At 42.4% G+C, this 23,566-nt stretch overlaps 1 protein-coding gene across 5 annotated transcripts in view; it reads right to left on the reverse strand.

Annotated features, from left to right (window-relative positions):
• Positions 1-23,385, reverse strand: part of LOC114004440 (alpha-1,3-mannosyl-glycoprotein 4-beta-N-acetylglucosaminyltransferase C-like) — a 29,835-nt gene extending 6,450 nt beyond the window's left edge. For 3 of the 5 annotated variants that reach the window (XM_027776009.1, XM_027776012.1, XM_027776013.1), the window contains exons 1-5: positions 23,052-23,385; positions 21,711-22,472; positions 2,460-2,553; positions 716-835; positions 2-35 (exon numbers count right to left, since the gene is read on the reverse strand). The gene's annotated coding sequence lies outside the window, so the exon portion shown is untranslated. Of the gene's footprint in view, position 1; positions 50-715; positions 836-2,459; positions 2,554-21,710; positions 22,473-23,051 lie in introns of all 5 variants that reach the window. The other 2 variants (XM_027776011.1, XM_027776010.1) reach the window with 2 other exon arrangements.
• Between the last annotated feature and the right edge of the window lie 181 nt (positions 23,386-23,566).

A 23,566-nucleotide genomic window follows, 5' to 3' on the forward strand; every position in this document is an offset into this window, starting at 1 on the left:
TCCGAATCCAGGATATTTGGAGTGAACTCGGATGTCTGCAATTTTGACACTAGTGAGGAAAGTTTTCATTTGATGATAATATAAAGAGAAACGCTTTTCTAATTATAAAGGCAAAAAATCTCTTGCAGTTGAAATTTATAATGGATGGGGACTCTCAGTTAGCATAATGGCTATGTCGCTGGACTCCCACATAGTCGACCGCAGTTCACGTCCCGGACCCGGTGGCTTAAAACTCACGCCGGGCGCGTGTGCGGGCATGCCCAAGATCCCGCGAGGAGAATGGAGGAGAAGGGATTGTGGCGTGACCGTCCCCTCTGGGGGGGGATTTCCCGCTTTCTGTCTCTATGTCTTTCTCTGTCTGTCTGGTGAGCACACGCGCCCTATAGCGAAAACCTCTCCAAAAAAAGAAAAAGAAAAAAAAAAAAGAAATTTATAATGGAAAGATATTGTCATTGAATGAGTATGGTTACCAAAGCCAGTGATTCTGAACCTGAGGTTCTTAAGATGACTATTTGTAGGGGTCTTTAACAATTATTTCCTTCAAAAAAACCAAACTATATATTTCTCCCATTTGAGAAAAAGGTTTGTAGAGATGTATGCAAGGTGCCAGGCTGTCCTTCTCTGGTCTGGAAGTCTCCCTATCCCTTCCTTCCCTTTCCTTCTGTTTAATTAAATTTCTAGAGCTCTTTCCCGTTTGGATTATCCACCTTCATACCTGCAATCTGATTTCCATTGGAGGCAAGGTGAAGGGCAGAGCACTTGATTCTGTTCCAATAGGAGTCTCCAGGTAAATTATGGACAGTTCTCATTCACATATTTGAACCAAACACCATTTCTTGAGAAGGTGAGAAAAGAGCAATGAGGGAGTAAGCCAGGGACTGAGAGGTACGGTCTTTAATGGACATTTGTGGCAGAAGAAACATGGAGGAGCCTATTAACTCCTTCACTCTGTTGTCTCTCTGGAGCCTGAAGACATTCTCTAGGTTCTACTATTTTCTGTATATCCTACACGAAGCATCATGGGATGTTCTAGAATGAGATATCCAAAGCCTTTATTTCACTTCCCTCTCTAAACTGTATCCTTCCCAGAGTGTCCACTCCTCCTCCTATCTGCCACTAATTCTTAGGTTTGATAAAGATTTTTATATAACTCATGAGAAGCCAGGAGTTTTATGAGGTCTTTAGTCAAGTAATTACACTCTTAAGTCTTTTTGTATACTCCTTCATGGGGTCAGACAGAATTTAAGCCACACCCTATACATTGTAGCTCCAAGCAGTGAAAACAGTAGATCATTTTGCTCCCTCCCAATCTGAACCTCAAACCAGCATTTCCTCTTTCTCTCAGATGTGGTATTACCTATCTCCCCACAGCACTTTTCACCTGTTTTCCCTCCTTATCTCTAGGATTTGCTTGCCAGGGGCTCTGGGAACTTCAAGTTCTTCTATGAGTGTGCTCCTTTCTATGACCTGAAGTCTAGACTCTTTGGTTATGCATTTATCATTCTTGCCTTTTTTTTTTTTTTAAGAGGTTTTTGCTATAGGGCACGTGCGTTCGCCAGATCTTGGGCACACACGCACATGCACCCGGCATAAATTTTTTTAAGTCACCGGGTCCAGGATGTGAACCGCGATCAACTACATGGGAGTCCAGCGACATAGCCATTAGGCTAACTGCTGTTCCCATTCTTGCTGTTTTTGCATTGGTATAGTGGTGAGCATAGCTGCCTTCCATTCTTGCTGATTTTTTACATTATGTTCTGTCATTCTGAATGACTCACCGAACAAATGTAGACATGGACACCCTAAAAGTTTTTCAAAATCAAAGTGGAGTAATTTAGTCAACCCTAACTAAACTGAGCTAGGAAAACCGTGGAAATGATGTTTTTTGTTGTGTCTGATAACAAGAACTGTTATTGGGGAGCTCTGCCAGAACCCTAACCTCATACAAGAGCACTGTCACCTGACGCAGAAGTAATTCCTCAAGGACACCTGCCCAAGACTGCCTGTCCAACTTGGACTGACTCCACCCTTGTTATTGATCTTGGTAGCCAAAGATAGTTGTCCCAAAACAACTAGTATAATCCCCCCTCCTCCCTCCCCTCTTGCTTGTGGTTTTTGACTTTAAAACCTGTCCAAGGATTGAAAAGCCTTGGTGAGCATGTAGGATGAATTATGCTCATTCTGGCTACTATGCAGACTACAGTCCTCATGTCTGGCTTAAAATAAACCTCCCTCAATATTTCACAGAGTTTGATTATTTTACGTTGACAGCACTTACTAAAGGTCTAAGTTAGGTTATGAAGGGACCAAATCATTGGCCCAAAAGACAATCTCCTTTTCTGATAGGAGCCTTCCTGTCCCTCCGGGGCTTTCCAAAAAGGCCTTCCTGTCCCTGAAAGGCTTTAAGAAGATTAAAGTTTTTAAAGAAAGTTTCAACCACAACACATGAAAATCCTCACCTTGCCTGGAGGAGTCATGTAGCTTTATCCAAGACTTTTCTTTCTGGGTCCACAGGAACTGAACCCCATATCACATGAGTGTCCAGGGCTATTTCTGAAATCAAGAAGAAGGAAATATAATGCCTGGGGGATCTGGGATGGGGCCAGAATGTGCATCCTATGAGGTAAGACCTCAAAGTTGGTTACTGCTCTCCCATGACACCCACTTGACAACCATTGTTCTCTCTGAATGGGGGCTGTCTACTGACCCAGCTTCATACCAAGCACCAGCTTCCTGGTGAGGGAGTTGGTGAGAAAAGTCTGATCCAGGTATGTGGGCTATAACTTGATCACGTTTTTCTCCTAATAAAAAGTTTTATTGGGGGTCCAGCAGATGATGTGATAGTTAAGGGTGCTGGGCTCCCACTTGGCTGACTGCGGTTTGAGTCCCTGACCTGGTGGCTTGCTTTCTCACTTTTCCTCTCTCTCTCTCTCACTCCTTCCCTCTCTGATCAAATTAATAAAAATACAGAAATAAAAACAAATAAAATTCAATAAAATAATCTTTAAAAAGTTTTATTGATATTTGTCCAAATTTTACACATGGGGGAGTGTCTTCAAAAAATTCATGGAAAGCAAGCATACAGTACTTGAAGAACTCTGAGATTGCTCTTTTTTTGTAGAACAGATCTTGCAGCAAGAACTGTAGCCACTTAATTGGAAAACTTAAATGCAAGGGAAAATAATTGCATCCCAGGGTAGATGGAGCCAAGGGGCAGTACTCAACAGGCGATGGCCAGGTGGACAAAGTTACTGGAATGGACAACAGAGGCAAAGCAACAATCAGAATAGTCTTATTCATGTAGAACTATGACATTGACTGGTTAATTGTGGTGTTCCTAGAACTGAAATGGAAAGAAAGTCTACTAAATTCTTTCCTTTTCTGTATAAGCAGAAAACTTTCAGGTCAAGTGAACAAAGTCTAATTTGGATAATGAAAGCAGATAATCATAACCGTCAATCAATTCCTAGACCCGAGCCAGTTTATAGACTTAGAATCTCTTGAATAAAGAGGTGACTGGGTCCCCTTGAAGAAGCACCCCAGGCACTACCAAAAAATTGTGCTGTTGATTTTTCTCCCAGTCTTCTCTAAAGGTATTTACAGCTTTTTGCCAGAGAAAATGTATACTAGAGAAAAGAAGATAATCAGACACTCTTGGGAATATCGCACACTGGCCATGAGCTGACACTGAGTCCGGGAAACCCAAAACATTACTGCGGCCCTGCAGTTGGCATAGGGAGTTATGGAGGTCAGTGATTAATGGAGTTTTAGCTCCGGTTTGACTCACAGCAGGTCCAGTTAGTCTCTGAACCCACCCTGTGGTTATTTCCTCAGTTCCAGAATGTATAATTAGAACAGACATTGGTGCAAGCAGCTGGTACAATCCTCATGTTGGTTTCCTAACCTGTGAAACAAGGAATGTTATGGTGGGAAAGGCCAAAGAGAAGCTATTAGAGCTACTTCTACTAAGAAAATAGTAAACCAAAAGCAATACCACATTCCTCAAGGGACTGCAGAAATTAGTGCCCCATCAAGGAATTGAAAGATGAGCAGTTGTGTTTCCATTCGGTTCTGTGCTGGCTTGTGCAGAAAACAAATGGATCTGAGAGAATGACAGTGGATTGTCAAATGCTTAACTAAGTGTTGACTCCAGTTGCAGCTGCTGTATCAGATATGGTTTCAATGCTTAAGTAAATTAACCTATTTCTTGGTATGCAGCTATTGATCTGGCAAATACTGGGTCATCGGAATAGTCATGACATATTTTTCTATGCAATAATGCATCATGACTTTTCTGATGAAGATAAAGGTATTGACCTTTATCTTCATCTCCGCTCGTTAGGTCCATCAGAAATAGTTTACTTTCAATTTGGCAAGGCCAGAAATACTCTTTCAGTATCTCAGGGATATATTAACTCCCCAAGCCTGTTATAATATAATCCTCAGGGATCCTGACCATTTTCCCTTCCAAAAGATATCACTTAGTCTATTACATTGATGAGATTATGCTGGTTGGACCTAGTAAGCAAGTAGTAATGACTACTCTGGATTTCTTGGTAAGACATTTTTTTAGAGGTTTTTACCTTAGGGGTGCATGTGCTCACCAGAGAGAGAGACAGAGACAGTGAGAGGGAACGTGAGAAATCACCTCCCAGGTGGGGATGTCCACACTGCAATTCCTTCTCCGTTTTCTTCCTGGGATCTTGGGGACACATGCCCACGCACATGGTGTGATTTTCAAGCTAATAGGTCCGGGACTCAAACCTTGGTTGGCCATGTGGAAGTCCAGAGATGTAACCGCTATGCCATCTGCTGGCCCTTGGTAAGATGTTTGCATGTCAGAGGATAGGAAATAAATCACTAAAATTCAGGGGCCTTTTTTTTTTTAGGTTTTTGCCATAGGGCATATGGGCCCTCTAAAGAGAGAGAGAGACAGAGACAGAGACAGAGAGAGGGAAAGTGAGAAATCATGCTCTAAGAAGTACAGTCATGTAGCAATCCCTTTTCCTTCATTCTCTTCTTGGGATTTTGGGCATACACACTCAAGTGCCTAGCATGATTCTCAGGTTGCCGAGTCCAGGACTCAAATCATGATCAGCCATGTCTGGCACCCTAAGCACCACACCACGGCTGGCCTTCTACCTCAGTGAAATTTCTAAGGTCCAGTGGTATGGAGCATGTTCACATATCCCTTCTAAGTAAAGAATATGTTGCTGCACCTGCCCTCTTCCACAATCTAGAAAGAGGCACATTATCTAGTGGACCTATTTGGGTTTTGGAGGCAACAGGTTCTTCATTTGGAAGTGTTACTCCAGCCCATTTATTTATTTATTTATTTTTATACATTCAATCGCTATATATCACTTAGCTTGTAAAGTGAATTTTCCCACCATGAATACACTTCACACCAGTCCAGTTGAGAATACTATACACATTATCATCAAACAGACAATAATCCAGTTCTGTGTCCCATAAATGTCTTGCCTCACCCTCTTCACACACTGAATCCAGTATCTGTAACCAGTTTCCATGCTTCTATATCCTCTAATCTTTCAGTTTCCACCATACAGTGTGGACAGTTGGTATATATACTAACTGGAGACATACAATGTCTCTCTTTCATAGCCTGACTTGCTTCACTCAGCAGTAAATCTTCCATATTCGCCCACTTTCTATCAAAAGCCAGGGTCTTGTTTTTTAATGACTGAGTAGTATTCCATGGAGTTCCATATGTGCCATACTTTCCCAATCCATTCATCTGTTCATGGACATTTGGTTTGGTTCCATGTCATAGCAAGTGTGAATAATGCTACAATATGGGGCTGGCAGGTGGTGTGGTGGTTAAGGACGCTGGACTCCCACATGGCCCACTGCGGTTCAAGTCCCGGACCTGGTGGCTTGCTTTCTCTCTCTCTCTCTGTCTCTCCCTGGTCAAATTAAAATAAATAAATAAAGTTAAATAAAATAATTCCTTAAAAAAAATGCTACAATAAACAGGTGTGCAAGCACTTCTCCAACTGAGCATTCTCCTGTTCTTTGGGTAGATACCCAGGAGTGGAATTGCTGGATCATATGGTAGTTCTATTTCTAGATCTTTGAGAATCCTCTATATTGTTCTCCACAGTGACTGGACTAATTTACATTCCCACCAGCAGTGTAGGAGACTTCCTCTTTCACCACATCCCTGCCAGCACTTGTCATTTTTTTCTTTAAGTCTTTGCCATTCTGACTGGGGGTAGGTGGTATCTTACTGTGGTTTTGATATGCATCTCCCCTATGATGAGGGATGTTAAGCATTTTTTCATATGATTTTTGGCTATTTGTATGTCTTCCTTAGAGAGTTGCTTGTTCAGCTCATTTTCCCATCTTTTAATTGGATTTGTTTGTTTGTTTGTTTTTTCTTTTTGGTAAGCCACTTGAGTTTCCTGTGTATTCTGGTTATTGATCTCTTATCTGAGGCATAGTTTACAAAAATATTCTTCCATTTGAGGGTTGTCGATTCACACTAGCTACTGTGTCTTTTGCTGTGCAGAAATTTCTTAATCTGATATGATCCCACTTTTCTATTTTGGGGATTATTGCCTGTGCTTTGGAGGTCTTATTTAGGAAGTCTTTGCTTAGGACCAGCAGTTAGTGTAATGGCTATGTCACTGGACTCCCATGTAGTCAACCGCGGTTCGAGTCCCGGACCCAGTGGCTTAAACTCATGCCGGGCGTGTGTGCGTGCGTGCCCAAGATCCCGAGAGAAGAAAGGAGGAGAAGGGATTGCAGCATGGCCATCCCCCCCGGGGGGTGATTTCTCGCTTTCTGTCTCTCTGTCTCTCTCTATCTTTCTGGTGAGCGCACGCTCCCTATCGCAAAATCCTCTCCAAAAAAAAAAAAAGATAGGAAGTCTTTGCTTACTCTGTCTCCCAGAGTCTCCCCAGTGTTTTCTAGCAGTAGTTTTATAGTTTGAGGTCTTAGGTTTACACTTTTGATGCACTTTGAGTTGATTCCAGCCCATTTATCAAGTGACCTAAAAAACTGCCAGTTTGTAAGGTGCTTAGGATAGGAGAAGGGTCTGCAATTGGTCTCGCCTGCTGTGCAAGTTGCTCTGCCACTTGAGCCATATGATCCAACAGATCCAATGTCATCAGGAGAGTTAGTGATGGGTAGGAATGCAATGTAAAGCCTCTGGCAGGCCCCATTAGGTGAATTGCAGCATAGGTCTTCATGAGTTTTGAGCAAGGTCCTGACATTATCGACAAATAACTATTAATCTTTTGACATTATCTACAAATAACTATTAATCTAGCTAAATCTTTAGTTAATAGTTATCCACAAATAACTATTAACTATCAATCTTTTGGCTGTTGGCCAGCTACTGGTTCTTAATAGAAATTCAATGCTTGGCTATGGGCCACCAAATTACCATGTGTCCTGAGCTGCCTATCATGAGCTGGGTGTTACCTGACCACCAAAACCTTAAAGTTGGGCAGGTACAGTAGCACTCCATCAGCAAATAGAAGTGTAATATATACGTGACCAGGCTCGAGCAGGTCCTCAAGGCACAAGTTACATGAAGAAGTGGCCCAAATGCCCATAGCTCCTACTCCTGCTACACTCTCTTCTCTTTCCCAGCCTGTGCCTGTGGCCTCATGGGTGTTCCCTTTTATCAGAGGAAGAGAAGACTAGGGCTTAGTTTACAGATGGTTCTGCAAATATGCAGGCCCTTTCTGGAATCAGTAAGAAGAGTTGTGAAGGGAAGTCTTCTTGGTGGATAGAACTTCGGGTAGTGCACTTGGCTTAGAAGGAGAAATGGCCAGACAGGTGATTATATATTGGTTCAGGGGTTATAGCAAATGAGCGGTCAGGGACTTGGATAACATGATTGGAAAATTGGAGACAAAGAAATTTGGGGGATTAGAAGTGGATGGTGGTGGTGCAGTGGTGGGAAAGAGATATGTGGATAGACTTTTCTTTAAAAAAGAATATATATTTTTTAGAGTAATTTTTGCTATAGGCAAATACTTGCCAGAGAGACAGAGACAGAAAGCAAGAAATCACCCCTCGGGTTATGGCCATACCACAATCTCCTCTCCTCCATTCTCCTCTCAGGATTTTTTGGTGCATACACACAAGTGCCCAGCATGAGTTTTAAGCCACTCGGCCCGGGATGCTAACCATGGTCAATCATATGGGGTCCAGTGACGTAACCATTACACCATCTGCTGGTCCCCAAATTCCTATTTTTTAAAGAATTATTTATTTGGGGCCAGCAGATGGTGTGGTGGTTAAGGAACTGGACTCTTACATGGTCAGCTGTGGTTCGAGTCCTGGACCTAGTGGTTTGCTTTCTCTCTTTCTCTGGTGAGCACATGTGCCTCGTGGCAAATCGAAAAAAAACAAAAAGATAAATAAAGTTGAATAAATATTTTTTAAAAAGGTGAATTATTGGGGTCAGCAGGTGGCGTGGTGGTTAAGGTGCTGGACACTCCCACATGGTCAACCACAGTTCAAGTCCTAGACCTGATGACTTGCTTTCTCTCTCCCCCACCCTCTGGTCAAATTAAAATAAATGAATGAATAAATAAAATTAATAAATAATTCTTTTTTAAAAAGGTGAATTACTTATTCAATCTTTTAAAAATGGTTGAATTATTTATTCAACTTTATTATTATTTTTCAATTTGCCACAGGGCACATGTGCTCATCAGAGAATGAGAGAGAAAGTGAGAAAGCAAGCCACCAGGTCCAGGACTTGAATAGTGGTCAGCCATGTGGGAGTCCAGTACCATAACCACCACACCACCCGCTGGCCCCTAGACCTTTCTTTTTTTCTTTTTTTTAAGAAAGATGCTTGCTATAGTGCTGGTGCACTTGCCAGAGAGACAGAGAGAGAGACAGAGAGAGACAGAGAGACAGAAAGTCAGAAATCATACCACAGGGGGGATGGCCACACCACAATCCTTTCTCCTCCGTTCTCCTCCTGGAATCTTGGGCATGCATGCACATGTGCACAGCATGATTTTGAACCCACCAGGTCCAGGACTCAAACCATGGTGGGCCATGTGGGAGTCCAGCAACATAACTACTATGCCATCTACTGGTTCCCCTAGATCTTTCTTAATGGTTTTAAAAAAATAAAAAGTGAAGCTATTAATGTCCACAGTCTATGGATAGGATGACCTGTTCTGTGGATACCAGTCTTATTTTTTTTCCCTCAGCAACCCCTGAGTTTGCCCAGTGGGCTCATAAAGACAGTGGCTATAGTGGCAGGAACGAGCTGTGTAAGAGCTCTGTAACATGGATTTCCTCTCACCAAGGCTGATCTGGCTATGGCCACTGCTGAGTGCCTAATCTGCCAGCAGAAGAGATCGACTCTAAGCCTCCGATATGGCACCACTCCTTGGATGATCAGCCAGCTACCTGGTGGCAAGTTGATTACACTGGACCTCTTCCATCATGAAAGGGGCAGCATTTTGTCCTTATTGGAATAGACATTTACTCTGGATATAGATTTTCCTTCCCTGCATGCACTGTTTCTGCCAAAACTACCATCTGTGGACTTACAGAATGCATTCCCCACTGTCACAGTATCCACATGGCAGTGCTTCTGAACAAAGAACTCACTTCACAGCCAAGGATATATAGTAATGGCCTCGTGCTTAAGGAATTCACTGGTTTCACCATGTTGCCCATTACCCTGAAGAAGCCGACTTGATAGAACTGAGGAATGGCCTTTTAAAGACACAGTTACAGCACCAGCTAGGTGACAATATCTTGCATGGCTGGGGAAAGGTTCTCCAGAAGATGGTCTATGTTCTAAACCAGTGTCCAATATTTGGTACTGTTTCTCCTATAGCAAGGATTCATGGGCCCAAGAATCAAGGATTTGAAATGGGAATGGCACCACTCACTATTACTCCTGTGACCTACTAGTAAACTTGTTGCTTCCTGGGACCAGCGGTTAGCGTAATGGCTATGTCACTGAACTCCCATGTAGTCAACCACTATTCGAGTCCCGGACCTGGTGACTTAAACTCACACCAGGTGCGTGTGTGTGCATGTCCAAGGTCCCAAGAGGAGAATGGAGGAGAAGGGATTGCAGTGTGACCAACCCCCCAGGGGGGCGATTTCTTGCTTTCTGTCTCTCTCTGTCTTTCTGGTGAGTGCACGCACCCTATGGCAAAAATCTCTTAAAACAAAAAAACAAAAACATAAAAACTTGTTGCTTCCCATTCTAATGACTTTATGCTTGGCTGGCTTAGAAGTCTTAGTTCCAGAGAGAGGAATGTTCTATCAGGAGACATAACATTTCTATCAAACTTGATATGCCACCTGGCCACATTGGGTTTCTCAAGCCCCTGAGTAACAGGGCAAGAAGGGAATTACGGTGTTGGCTGGCATAGTTGACCTGCAGTACCAAGGGGAAATTGGAGTACTCCTCCACAGTGGAGGTAAGGAAGAGTATGTCTGGAATGCAGGAGAGCCTTTAGGGTGTCTCTTGGTATTACTATGTCCTCTGATCAAAGTTAATAGAAATGACAACCCAATCTAGGCAGGACCATGAATGGCCTGGACCCTTCAGGAATGAACAAGGCCAGTGCCGTGGTATAGCAGTAATGTGCTGCTCCAGAAAAGCTGAATTCTACATGGCAACCGTGGCTCAGCTCTCCAATCCAGTCACCCTGAAACACACGATGCACACACACAGGTCCCCAGGACCTGACAGGCTAGAGAATTGGAGGAGGGGATCATGGTGTGAGCAGACCCTATGGAAGGTGCTTTTCTCTGTCTCACCTGTGTGTGCATGCATCCTATCATGAATACAGAAAAAAAAGAGAAAACATTATAAATATTGAAGTCAGTCAAAAATACATTTAAAAAAATTAAAAAAGAGGGACCAGTAGGTGGCATGGTGGTTAAGGCACTGGACACTCCCACATGGCGGACCACAGTACAAGTCCCAGACCTGGTGGCTTGCTTCCTCACTTTCCCTCTCTCTCTCTCTGTGTCTCTCTCTCTCTGGTCAAATTAAAAAATAAATGAATGGATAAATAAATAATTAAAATAATAACTAAAAAAGAATCATATCCAGTTGAGTTACTTGCTGAAGGCAGAGGGCATGCAGAAGGGGAAGCAACCATGTGACCATTTATAGGATCAAGCACTGTAACTGGCATCAGTATTTATTTCTCATTCTGTTAAGAATAGTTTGTGTGCATATGTACATATATTCTTTTTCTTTATTATATAACATGAGATGTATTGGGTTTATATCAGCTGTAAGTATTGGTAATTTTACATCATAGTTGTTGGTATCCCTTCAAGTTCTGGGAGCTCAGAAGGAGAATAGATTCACCTGAGGACTTTACCTTCTCTTCTGTGAAGAGGCTTAGCGTTTTCAGTTGTACACAGGAGAGTTGTATCACAGTAAGTGGAACTATGACCTTATCACCTGTCACCTGTCATAAGGTGTGCGTGTTCACCAGAGGGAGAGACAGAGATAGAGAGATGAAATGTGAGAAATCATCCCCAGGGGTTGCCATGCTGCAACTCTTCTCCCTCATTTCTCCTTTTGGGATTCTGGGCATGTACACACATGTGCCTGATGTGATTTTCAAGTCACCACGTCTGGGACTCAAACCGCAGACTTGGCCATGTGGGATCCAGCCGTCTTACTCTCCATGCCACCTGCTGGCCCCTGGAGCTCATTTTCTCCTGCTTAGTTTCCTCCGTTCTGGAGCTATGCTTAGCAATGTCTGTGGTCCTTAAGGCAGAGAGCCAGAGAAGTGGAAAGGCTTATTTCGTTTCTTTCCATTCTCCTCTAGGTTACTTTTTGTCTGATATCTACAAGCATTTTTTCTTATATTTCACCCAATTTTCTAGTTTCAGGTAGTTAATGGTAGTTCTAATTACTCTATCATGACCAGAAATAGAAATTCCAAGTTCAACCTTTAAATCTGAAGGAAAAAAGCCTATGACTTGGGACCAGCAGGTGCTGTAGTGGTTAAGGTGCTGGACTCCCACATGGTCGTCTGTGGTTTGAGGCCTGGACCTGGTGGCTTGAAACTCACGCCCAGTACATGTGTGCGCATGCCCCAAATCCCAAGAGGAAAATGGAGGAGAAGGGATTGTGGCATTGCCAACTCCCCTGAGGGATGGTTTCTCCCATTTTCTCTCTCTGTTACTCTGTGTCTCTGGCAAGCACACATACCCTACAGCAAAAATCTCTCTTAAAAAAGAAAAATAAAAAAGCTTATGATTCTAGATGAGTTTTACTTAGTGATAGTGTTTTGTTACAGACACAGGTATGCAACTATAGCATTATGTTGTAGGTCACAAGCCAAAAGAGTCTGAGATGATCTTCTGCCTCTTTTTCCTCCTCTTTCTTCTCCTATCCCTTCTCTTTTCTCTTAGTCTTATTTATTTATTTATTTATTTATTTATTTTGCTAGAAGGTGCATGAGCTTGCCAGAGACAGAGAAAAGGGGGGAGAGGAGAAAGCACCTTCCCATGGAGGAATGATTATGCCACAATCCTTTCTCTTCCATCTCTCCCGCCCTTTAAGATTTTAAGCATGCACACATAGGCACTTGGCATGTTTCTTCTGTGTTTTTCAGGCTGCTGGACTGGAATTCAAACCACGTGGCTGGCCAAATGGGGTCTGGCTTCCTTAACCACCAGGCTCAGGAGCAGAGCTTTTATGTTATGTTAGCTGGTATAAATTCAGATGAGAGTGTTATAACTTTAAGATGTTAAATGTACTCTCCATTGCGATTCCAAAGAGAATAGTCATAGAATATTCACATAAGGAAATATGAAGAGAAAACGTTTCAGTGCAAAAATTCAGCTAAATACAAAACAAGACGGTAGCCAAGAAATGAGAAACAAAACCAGCTAAAAGGCATATAGAAAATAATAGCAAGATGACAAATAAATTCTTTCTTATTACTTGAAATGTGAATAGATTAAACTCTTCAACCAAAAGAGAGGTTAGTGGAATGCATTTTTAAAAAGAAATGGGTATCTAGGGATCAGCAGTTGACATCATGGATATGTCGCTGGACTCTCATGTAGTCAACCACGGATTGAGTCCCGGACCCACTGGCTTAAACTCATGCTGGGCGCATGTGCGTGTGTGCCCAAAATCCTGAGAGGAGAATGGAGGAGAAGGGATTGTGTCATGGCCATTCCCCCCTGAGGGGTGATTTCTTGCATTCTGTTTCTCTGTCTCTCTTTTGGGCAAGTGCACATGCCCTATAGAAAAAAACTCTCAAGAAAAAAAAAAAAAAAAAAGAAATGGGTAACAAGGCATCAGAGAGACAAACATAATCTAACTATATGCTATTTACTAGAGACTCACTTTAGCCCCAAAGATACAAATTGATTAAAAGCGAGAGGATGGAGGGCCAGCCCATGGCTTGGTGGTTAAGGGAGCTGGATCCCATATGGCCAACTGTGCAGTTCAAGTTCTGGACTGTTAGCTTGAAAAACACACTTGGGCATATGTGTGTACATGCCCCAAATCTAAAACAGTGGAAGAAACAGAGAAGAGATTGTGGTGTGACAGTTCTCCATGGAGGAATGTCTCTCTTTGATGAGTGTATGTGCCCTCTGGCAAAATTATTTTTTAAAAAGCATAAGGGAGCCTGCAGGTGGTGTGGGGATTAAGGCACTGGATTCCCACGCGGCTGACTGCAGTTCAAATACTAGACCAGGCAGCTTGAAAATCACAACTGAACTTAGCAGAAGTGCCTTTGCTTCCAGTCTCTTTGGTCTCAGTCACAGAAACGAGATGACGAAGGGAACGTCATCGTTTGGGAAGCTTCGCAATAAGATGCACACGTTGTGCTGCCGCTGTGGTTCTAAGGCCTGTCACCTTCAGAAGTCGACCTGTGGCAAATGTGGCTACCCTGCTAAGCGCAAGAGAAAGTCTAACTAGAGTGCCAAGGCTAAGAGACGCAATACACTGGGACTGGTCGAATGAGGCACCTAAACATTGCATACTGCAGATTCAGGCATGGATTGTGAAGGAACAACACCCAAACCCAAGAGAGCAGCTGTTGTGGCATCCAGTTCATCTTAAGGATTTCAATGATTAGTCAGGCAATAAATGTTCTCGGTTAAAAAAAAAATCACAACAACTAATAGATAGATGAATAAATAAAATAAATGTTAAAAAAAAAAACACGTAAGGAGGGGACAGCAGTTAGCATGGTGGTTGGGGGTGCTGGAATCCCACTTGGCTGACCATGGTTTGAGTCCCAGAGCTGGAAGCTTGCCTTTTCACTTCCTCTCTCTTTGTCTCTCTCTTGAGTACATGTGCCCTATAGCAAATTGAAAAAAAAAGAATTAATTAATTCTTAAAAACCCCATAAGGATGGAAAAAGATATTTCATGCAAATAGTAACCAAAAGAGAGTAGAGGTGGCTATATTGATGTCAGACAAAATAGACTTTAAATAAAAAACGTTTACAAGAGACAAAAAAAGACATTATATATTAATGAGAGTTTCAATAATGGCAAAAAGATATAACAATTATAAACATCTAAGCTCTTAATTTTGGACCATAAAAATATATAAAGCAAAATGTGACAGGAATGAAAGGAGGAATAGAGAAGTTACAATGATACTTACCACTCAATACCCCATTCTCAGGAGTGGATAGAACAACCAGACAGATGATAACTGAGGAAAAAGAGGCTTGAATAACATAGTAAATCAACCAGACCTAATAGATGTGTACTGGACACTCTCCCCAATGACAGAAAACACATTTTTATTAGGTGCATATGAGATAATCTCCAGGATTGGCTAGGCCACAAATTATCTCAATAGATTTAAAAAGATAGACATCATACAAAGTATTTTCTCTGACCACAAATTGATGAAATTAGAAATCTATAACAGAAGATCAGCTGGAAAAGCTATTCATTTATAGAAGTTAAATAATATACCCTTAAACATCCAAGGGAAGAAATTACAAGGAAAATTAGAAAATACTTAGAGATCGATGAAAATGAAAACACAAGATAGCAAAACTTATGGGTATTTATTCCAAAAGCAATGCTGAGAGAAATTTTTAGCTATAAGTTCTTTCTCTTGGCTATAAATTCTTACATTAAAAAATAGCGGGAACCAGCAGTTAGCGTAATGGCTATGTCGCTGGACTCCCACGTAGTCGACCGCGGTTCAAGTCCCGGACCCGGTGGCTTAAAACCCACGCTGGGCGCGTGTGCGTGCGTGCCCAAGATCCCGAGAGGAGAATGGAGGAGAAGGGAGTGTGGCGTGGCCATCCCCTCGGGGGGTGATTTCTCGCTTTCTGTCTCTCTGTCTCTCTCTGTCTGTTTGGCAAACTCATGCGCCCTATAGTGAAAAACCTCTCAAAAAAAAAAAAAAAATAGGTGGAGGGGCGGGGGAGGGACCAACAAGTGACATGTCGGTTAAGATACTGGATTCCGGCATGGTCGATGGTGGTTCAGGTCCTGGACCTGGTGGTTTGCTTTCTCATTTTCTCTCTCTCGGTCTCGCTCTCTGTGGTGAGCACATGTGATCTATAGCAAATGAAGAACATAATAATAAATAAAATAATCTTTTTTGAGAGATTTTTGCTATATGGCACATGTGCTTGCTGGAGAGACAGGGAGACAGAAAGTGAGACATCCCCAGGCCCTCCACCCACCTCCCCCACTCCCACCCCCCATTGAGGGGTTGACCATGCCACAATTCCTTCTCCATTTCCTCTTGGGATTTTGGGTACGCACACATGTGCCTAGCCTGTTACAAGCTACTGAGTCCAGGACTGGAACTGTGGTTCACCATTTGGGAGTCCAGTGCCTTAAGTACTACACCACCTGCTATTCCCAATAAAATAATTCATTAAAAAACAAAAAAAAGAGGGAGGGCCAGCTGGTGGCCTCTCCAAGGTGTCTTTTAGGATCTTTGGCTGAGAAATCTAAGACCTGATTCTGTGATGAGGCAATACTGCCCCCATGTGGTGTAGACTACCTGGAAACTTTATTTTAAGCGAGAAGTGGGGAAACTTGCTGTCAAGGGCCCGATAGTAAATATTTAATCTTTGTATGTTTTTATAGCATTCAGTATGGGTTGTCAAAGCATAATTGTATTATATGTCCAGCAATTTGGTGATATTACCATACACGATAAGTTTCTTTTTCATATTTTTTTAGAGAGAGAGTTTTTTGCTATAAGGTGTGTGTGCTTGCTAATCTTGGGCACGCACGCACACGCGCCCGGTGTGAGTTTTAAGCCACCGGGTCCGGGACGCAAACCATGGTCGACTACATGGGAGTCCAGCGACATAGCCATTACACTAACTGCTGGTTCCTGTAAATATTTTACTCTTTGAGAATCATGTGGGTTTTGCTGTAACCACTCAGATGCCCTTATGGAGTGAAAGGAGCCACTCAAAGCTCTTCGAGGAAGACATAGTTGGCTCATGCTTGCTTGAAAAACATGCCAGAGGGAACCAGCAGTTAGTGTAATGGCTATGTCGCTGGACTCCCACGTACTGGACCGTGGTTCGCGTCCTGGACCCAGTGATTTAAAACTCACGTCGGGCGCGTGTGCGTGCGTGCCCAAGATCCCGAGAGGAGAATAGAGGAGAAGGGATTGCGGCATGACCATCCCCCCTGGGGGGTGATTTCTCACTTGCTGTCTCTATGTGTCTGTCTGTCTGGCGAGTGCACGTGCCCTGTAGCAAAAAAACCTCTCCAAAAAATAAACAAACAAACAAAAAACATGCCAGGCATGTGTGTGTGGGTACCTAAAATCCTGAAAGGAGAGAGATGGAGGAGAAGGGATTGCAATGTTACCATCTCCAAGGGGGTGACCACGCTCCATGGGGTGTTTTCTTGGTTTCCCTCTCTGTCTTTTTCTGGTGAACGTAGCTGCCTTTGAAAAATTGAAAAACAAAACCAAAATTCCACCAGAAGGGATGATGAATGGTGGCATAGTGGTGACAGGATGCTCTGTGGGGCTGACCCATGTAGGAAAGTTCTGGGTTTGCATCTGAGTATGCCTAGCACATGCATGCCCATGATCAGTGGCTGGCTGAAGCCGGGGGTGGAACATGGCTTGGCGACCTTGGTGGGGGTTCTTGCCTCTCTGTCTCTTTTTGTGTCTCTCCTACTCACAGAAGAAATAAATAAACAAACTTTAAAAAGTTCCTCTAGGGAGTCTATTGTGCAGTCATGACTGAGAACTACAGCCAAATTAATGTGCCTCTAGTTGTAAGCGTAGCTAACACTGAATGTTTATTAGGAGCAGGTGCTGAGCTAAGGGCTTTCCACACATTATCTCATTTAATTCTCACAACGACGCTGTCAATTGAGTGTTAGCATTAGGCCATTTTATAGCTAAGGAAACTGACTTTTGGTGAAATTAAATAATATGCTCAAAGTCAGCTTCTAGGGCCAGCCAGTGGCTGGTTAAAGTGGCTGTATCCCACATGGCTGGCTGTGCGGTTTGAGTCCCAGGCATGGAGGCTTGAAAAAACATTCTGGGTATGTGTGCATATATGTTCAAAATCCTGAGAGGAGAATGGATTGAGGCGTGACCATCCCCTCTGGGGGGTGCTTGCTCTCTATCTGGTGAGTTTACATGCCCTATAGCAGAGAGGGAGAGAGAGGGAGAGAGGGAGAGAGGGAGTGAGGGAGTGAGGGAGTGAGAGAGAGAGGAGAGAGAGAACAGTCATTCAAACCCAGGCATCTGCTTCTAGAATTTGATGTCACTAGGCTACTTTATTATTATAAACTGAAAAACACTCAGCCTCCTTCTACACTTAACTAGATAAACTGTTTTATCATAGACTATATTTTAAATACAACACGTAAAGTTAGTCACAAGCAATTTCCCCAAGTTTTAACTGATGTATCTTTTCTAGTATAACTGAACCCCTATTTTGAATCAGATTCCTTTCAGACTTTGTCCGCGACTTTGACATATCACAGATATTCTTTGTTCTAGTATCCTTTGAGTTTGTTTTCTGTCTTACAGATATTCTCCATCTTAGCCACTGTTTGATTCTGCATATGCTTAGGCTGTTAATATTAATCAAAAGCAAAGGTTTAGCATGATTTTCTTTATTTTAGAGGCAGTATAGCATAATGGTTTTGTAAGTGGGCTATGAAAATGGTTTTCAAGTTTTGTTTTGTTTTGTTTTGTTTTTGGTATAGCCATCTCTCTACAGAGAGAGGGAAAATGAAAGAGCACCCCTTCAAGGGGATGGCCGTGTAACTATCTCTTCTTTATTCTCCTCTTGAGATTTTGGGCATGCACACCACATGCCCAGTGTGTTTTCAAGCCACCAGGTTTAGGACTCAAACCTCACAGTAAGCATATGAGATCCAGCCACCTTAACCACCATGCCACTGGGTGGCTTCACTTTTAATTCTGGCTCTGTCACTTGTACCCTAAGTACTCAAGAGGTATCAGCTAGTCTTCCAGCATTTAGAAAGTATTTTGCCAGAGAGGGACAGGGTAAAAGCACCCCCATGGTACATGATCATGCCACAAACCCTTCTCCTCCATTTCTCCATCCATTTGGGATCCTGGGCATGCATGCATCTATGCATGCACACGTGCTTGGTGTTTTTCTCAGGCTGTTAGCTTCAGGATTCAAACTATGGAGTTGGCTGTATGAGAACCAGTTCCCTAACCACTGGGTCACAGGGTCAGCTTCTTCTAACATTAAAAACATTTAAAAAAATAATTATTTTATTTTTATTTAGTTTTATGTATTTATTATTATTTTTCACTTTATCCAGAGAGATAGAGAGAAAGCAAGTCACCAGGTCTGGGACTCGAGCCATGGTCAGCCATGTGGGAGTCCAACACGTTTACTACCATGCCACCTGCTGGCCCCCAACTCTTCTACCATGTTGATCTAATGCAATGTGCAATGTGTTCGATTCTGACTCCCTCATGTATTCTCTCTTCATGCAGTGGGAGCAAATAAATAATACTCTAAAGTATCTTTAAATAGCAATCAGAACTTTATTACCACCATCACTATAATATTGTAATAGCTGACATTAATTGAGAGCTTACTATGTGTTTTTTTAGAATTACTTTGAACTTCATTTATTATAATTATTTTTATTTATTTATTTATTTTTGTGATTTTTTTTTTTTTTTTTTTGTTATAGGGCGCGTGCGCTTGCCAGAGACAGAGAGAGACAAAGAGACAGAAAGCGAGAAATCACCCCCCGGGCGGATGGCCACGCCGCAATCCCTTCTCCTCCATTCTCCTCTCGGGATCTTGGGCACGCACGCACATGCACCTGGTGTGCCACCGGGTCTGGGACGTGAACTGCAGACAACTACATGGGAGTCCAGCGACATAGCCATTATGCTAACTGCTGGTCCCTTTTATTATTATTTTTAAATTTGATCAGAGAGAGACATAGAGAGAAGAAATGGGAAAGGGAGAGGGGGAGAGAGAGAGAGAGAAAGAGAGAGAGAAAGTGAGAAAGCAAGCTATCAGGTCCGGGACTCAAACCACAGTCGGCCATGTGAGAGTCCAGTGCCTTAACCACCATGCCACCTGCTGGCCCCATTATGTATTCTTAATTTTTTCTTTTTTTTGTAGTAATAACCCTGTAAAGCAAATGCTATTTTTTATCTGTAATTTATAGATATAGAAATTGAGGCTCAGAGAGGTTAAGTAACTTTGCCAAGATCACATAGGTAATAAGTAGTAGGGACAGGTTTTGACTTTACAATCTGCACTCTATACTACTTTAAAAATATTGCTTTATTATACCATATTGCCTCCAGTAGAAAATTGCACTGCCATGTATTTTTTCAAATCAGAAAAAGTAATTTCCCCAAACTTCCAAAGCAATAGTTCTTAGGCTTTCAGAATTCATAGGGTATTAAAATTAAAAAAAGATCCTGGCAACCAATGCAGACTTGTCCTTCAAGTTTTGACAAGAAAGGACTTTAGAAAGCAAATACCCCTCCCCCATCATCATTTAATATTAACACAAAATAAATTATAATTTAATGCCAAAAAAGGAGAATGGGCACAATCTGGAAAGATAGTATCCTAATACTACATATATTCATATGACATCCTTAAATTTTCCACTTTGCTGAGGACAAAAGTTTTAGAAAAACATTCTCTTTCTACTTCTTTCCTAAATAGAGTCACTTGCATTTAAATAAAAATAACAATTTCAGTGGAAAGAACCTGCATCTTTTGTTATGGAAATGACTAGTTCCATTAAAAATAACTGCTATTTCATAAAGTGGCCAAAGGGCTTGAGAAGTCTTGCTTAAGATCTTCTCAGTCTTGGGATCAGCACACTGTGTAATGATGTGTCTCTGGACTCCCATGTGGTTGACTGCCAGGCGACCTGGATCCCGTGGCTTCCAACTTACGCCGGGCGTGTGTGCCTATGATCATGAGAGGAGAATGGAGGAGAAAGAATTGTGGTGTGGCCATACCCCCAGGAGGTGATATTTCTTGCTTTATGTCTCTCTGTCTCTCAGGTAAGCGCACATACCCTATAGCAAAAATCTCTCTTAGAAAACACACGCACACACAACCTCAGTCTACAGTTTGAAAGATGAAATAAACAATTTAGAACTAGCACTTTTTTCATTCCAATACGTTACATACTATTGGATTGTCAGAAAAGTCATGATGTTTTTTTTTTCTATGTTATTTCACACAAAAATGCATCATGACTTTTCTGACAACCCAATAATTATACTATTGAAAACTGAAGGAACACTTAAGTTAAAACCTTCAAGTTTTTAATAGTCAGTCACAGTGTACTAAGAGTTTATGTCTCTTGTACCTTTGATTCTCTCCCTACTTTAAATGGCTCAGCGTTTTCTTTCTTTATTTTTAGAGAAATTCTTGCTACAGGGTCCGTGCGTTCGCCAAAGAGACAGACAGAAAGCGAGAAATCACCCCCCGGGGGGGATGGCCACGCCGCAATCCCTTCTCCATTTTCCTCTGGATTTTGGGTCCACATGCATTTATGTAACCAGGGTGGTTTTAATGTGGTCTACTACATGGGGGTCTAACAATGTAACCATTACGCCAGCGAGAAATCACCCCCCGGGGGGGATGGCCACGCCGCAATCCCTTCTCCATTTTCCTCTGGATTTTGGGTCCACATGCATTTATGTAACCAGGGTGGTTTTAATGTGGTCTACTACATGGGGGTCTAACAATGTAACCATTACGCCACCTGGTGGTTCTGTAAATGGCTTAGTGTTTTCAACAGGGTGCCCCACGAGCGGAAATCTACATGCACATGGGCCTCATTAATTTTTTTTTTTAAAGAATAATTTTATTTAACTTTATTTATTTAAATTTGACCAGAGAAGGACAGAGCGAGAGCGAGAGTGAGAGAGAGAGAGAGGGAAAATGAAAAAGCAAGCTGACAGGTCAGGGACTTGATACACAGTAGACCATGTGGGAGTCCAGGGTCCTTAACCACCACTCTACCTGGCAGCCCATCCATCTGCATTTTGAACTTGACCACAAACATGAATTATGTATACATGGAAAAATAATTGGAAACAACTTCCTTATCATTAATAGCCTATTTGATGCCTATTTCATATTATAACTAGGTAGATTAGAATATCTCATGACTAAAATAAATTATACTTAGCTTAAATTTCTTTTATGCTATATCTTTAACTAAGTATGAAGACCTCTCCAACTTAAAATTTCACCCACCGCTCTGTTTGGCTGCCAGTCTCTTATCTCTCTCTTCAGCAATGGTGAGCAGATACTTGTTCCTCGGGAAAGAGAAATCTGTGGCTTGTTGCCTTTGCCAATAAAACGTTGGAGGGCCGAGTGGCAAAGCTGTTGCCGTTGGCATCTTTCACGTGAACCATATCAAAAGAGCCAAGATGTCTCTCTCTGTTGGTGATCACACCAATTCTTCCCATTAGCACCTCCAGTCACCATACAGAGGTTACCAGTGTCGAACTTGATGAAATCAGTAATCCTGCCAGTCTCCAAATCAACCTGCATCACCTTGATGAGAGGATCTGGGTAGCAGATGGTACAAGCATCGTGAGTTACCAGATGAGGGATTCTTTTTGTGCCCACAAAGAATTTTCTCACTTTGCACAACTTGTTCTTGGCCTCCTCAGGGGTAATATGATGGATAGCAAAAAGACCCTTAGTGTCATAGATCAGACGGAAATTCTCTCTGGTCTTGATGACATGCATAAAGCCAGCGAGGTAGGTTATGTCAGTACGGACTTTGTCATCAATCTTAATGAATCACTGCATGCAGATCTTTTTTACTTCATTTCCTGTTAAAGCATACTTGTCTGTTCCTTAGGAAAATGGTGAGACGAAGACATTCCTTTAGCTTGTGGGGACCAGTGAATGGACAAGGAGCAAACACACTGGTCAATTTACTTAGCATCCAATGCTGGAGCTGTTACCTGCTTCAAATGCTTCTTAGAGCCACGAGCCATGGCTGTGCTAGGAACAAAAAGAGAGCTCAGCTTAAATTTTTTACTTATTTACTTTTAGCCACTGCATATCATTACAGTATACCAAATGAATTTTGCCATTCAGCTTTAAGTAGAATTCCTAATTGATTCAACTCTATTAGCTTGACCCCTGGTGGTAGTCTATTAATAACATAAAAGGCCAGTGGTTTGCTCCTAATAAATTAGCTACTTCAGATTAAATATCAGAGTCCCTTTCTAAATATCTTTTGATGACACACTCTAGTGTACCCAGCAGATTGAATGCCTGGGCTCTAAGTACTGTTTTCAAACTAGGTATTATCGTCCCTTGAGACCTGCAAGTAAATTATAAAGATAAAAGAAAAATAACTTAGAGCACCAAATTACATCTTATTGGTACTGGCCATACTAGCCCAGGATCCTGCTCCTTCACAGTTCTGGAATCTTCACTCATTGACTCAAGGCAAACAAAGAGAAGGCGATATTCTCTTTATTAACCCGTCTAGTATTTTGTTTCGGGGACGGTGATAGAGACTTAAAAAAACAAAAACAAAAACAAAAACCTTTCTCCTATTTTGGGAATTTCTACCTTTCGTAAAAATATTATAGGAGACTCTTATGGACACATGTTGCAACGGCAGGCGCTGTCTGTGTGGCTGGAGTGAGACAGACGGAGCAAAAGAATGACTATTTCGTTGTACTTGAGTGCGGAAGTAGACATGGCGTGTGGACAAAGCCCTAAGGCCGAAGAATCCCGGAGAACAGAAGAACAGAATGTAAACTCTCGTTTCTGATCAACGCGCGTGTGGACTTCGGATCTGAGACAATAATCACTCCACAAGGGGTACGGCGAACACAGACACCACCAATGAAAACAGGACCCTCGCCCTAAAGGAACCCAGATCGGGCTTGATCCGCAGGCGCCGGACGATGACGTGTCCCTGAACACGGCGGTGATTGGTTTAGGAAGAAGGGCGTCGGCCTCCAGTGCGACTCGGAGTCTCAGCCTAAGTCCTCGCGAGAATAGCGGCCTCGGGTGCGGGATGGCAGTGGAGCCGGGCGGAGCTGGCCCGCGGCTCCCCGGGGCGGGCTTTCCCCCCCCAG

The sequence above is a fragment of the Tupaia chinensis genome, unplaced genomic scaffold, assembly GCF_000334495.1.
Source record: "Tupaia chinensis unplaced genomic scaffold, TupChi_1.0 Scaffold000627_1, whole genome shotgun sequence".
Classification (NCBI taxonomy): domain Eukaryota; kingdom Metazoa; phylum Chordata; class Mammalia; order Scandentia; family Tupaiidae; genus Tupaia; species Tupaia belangeri.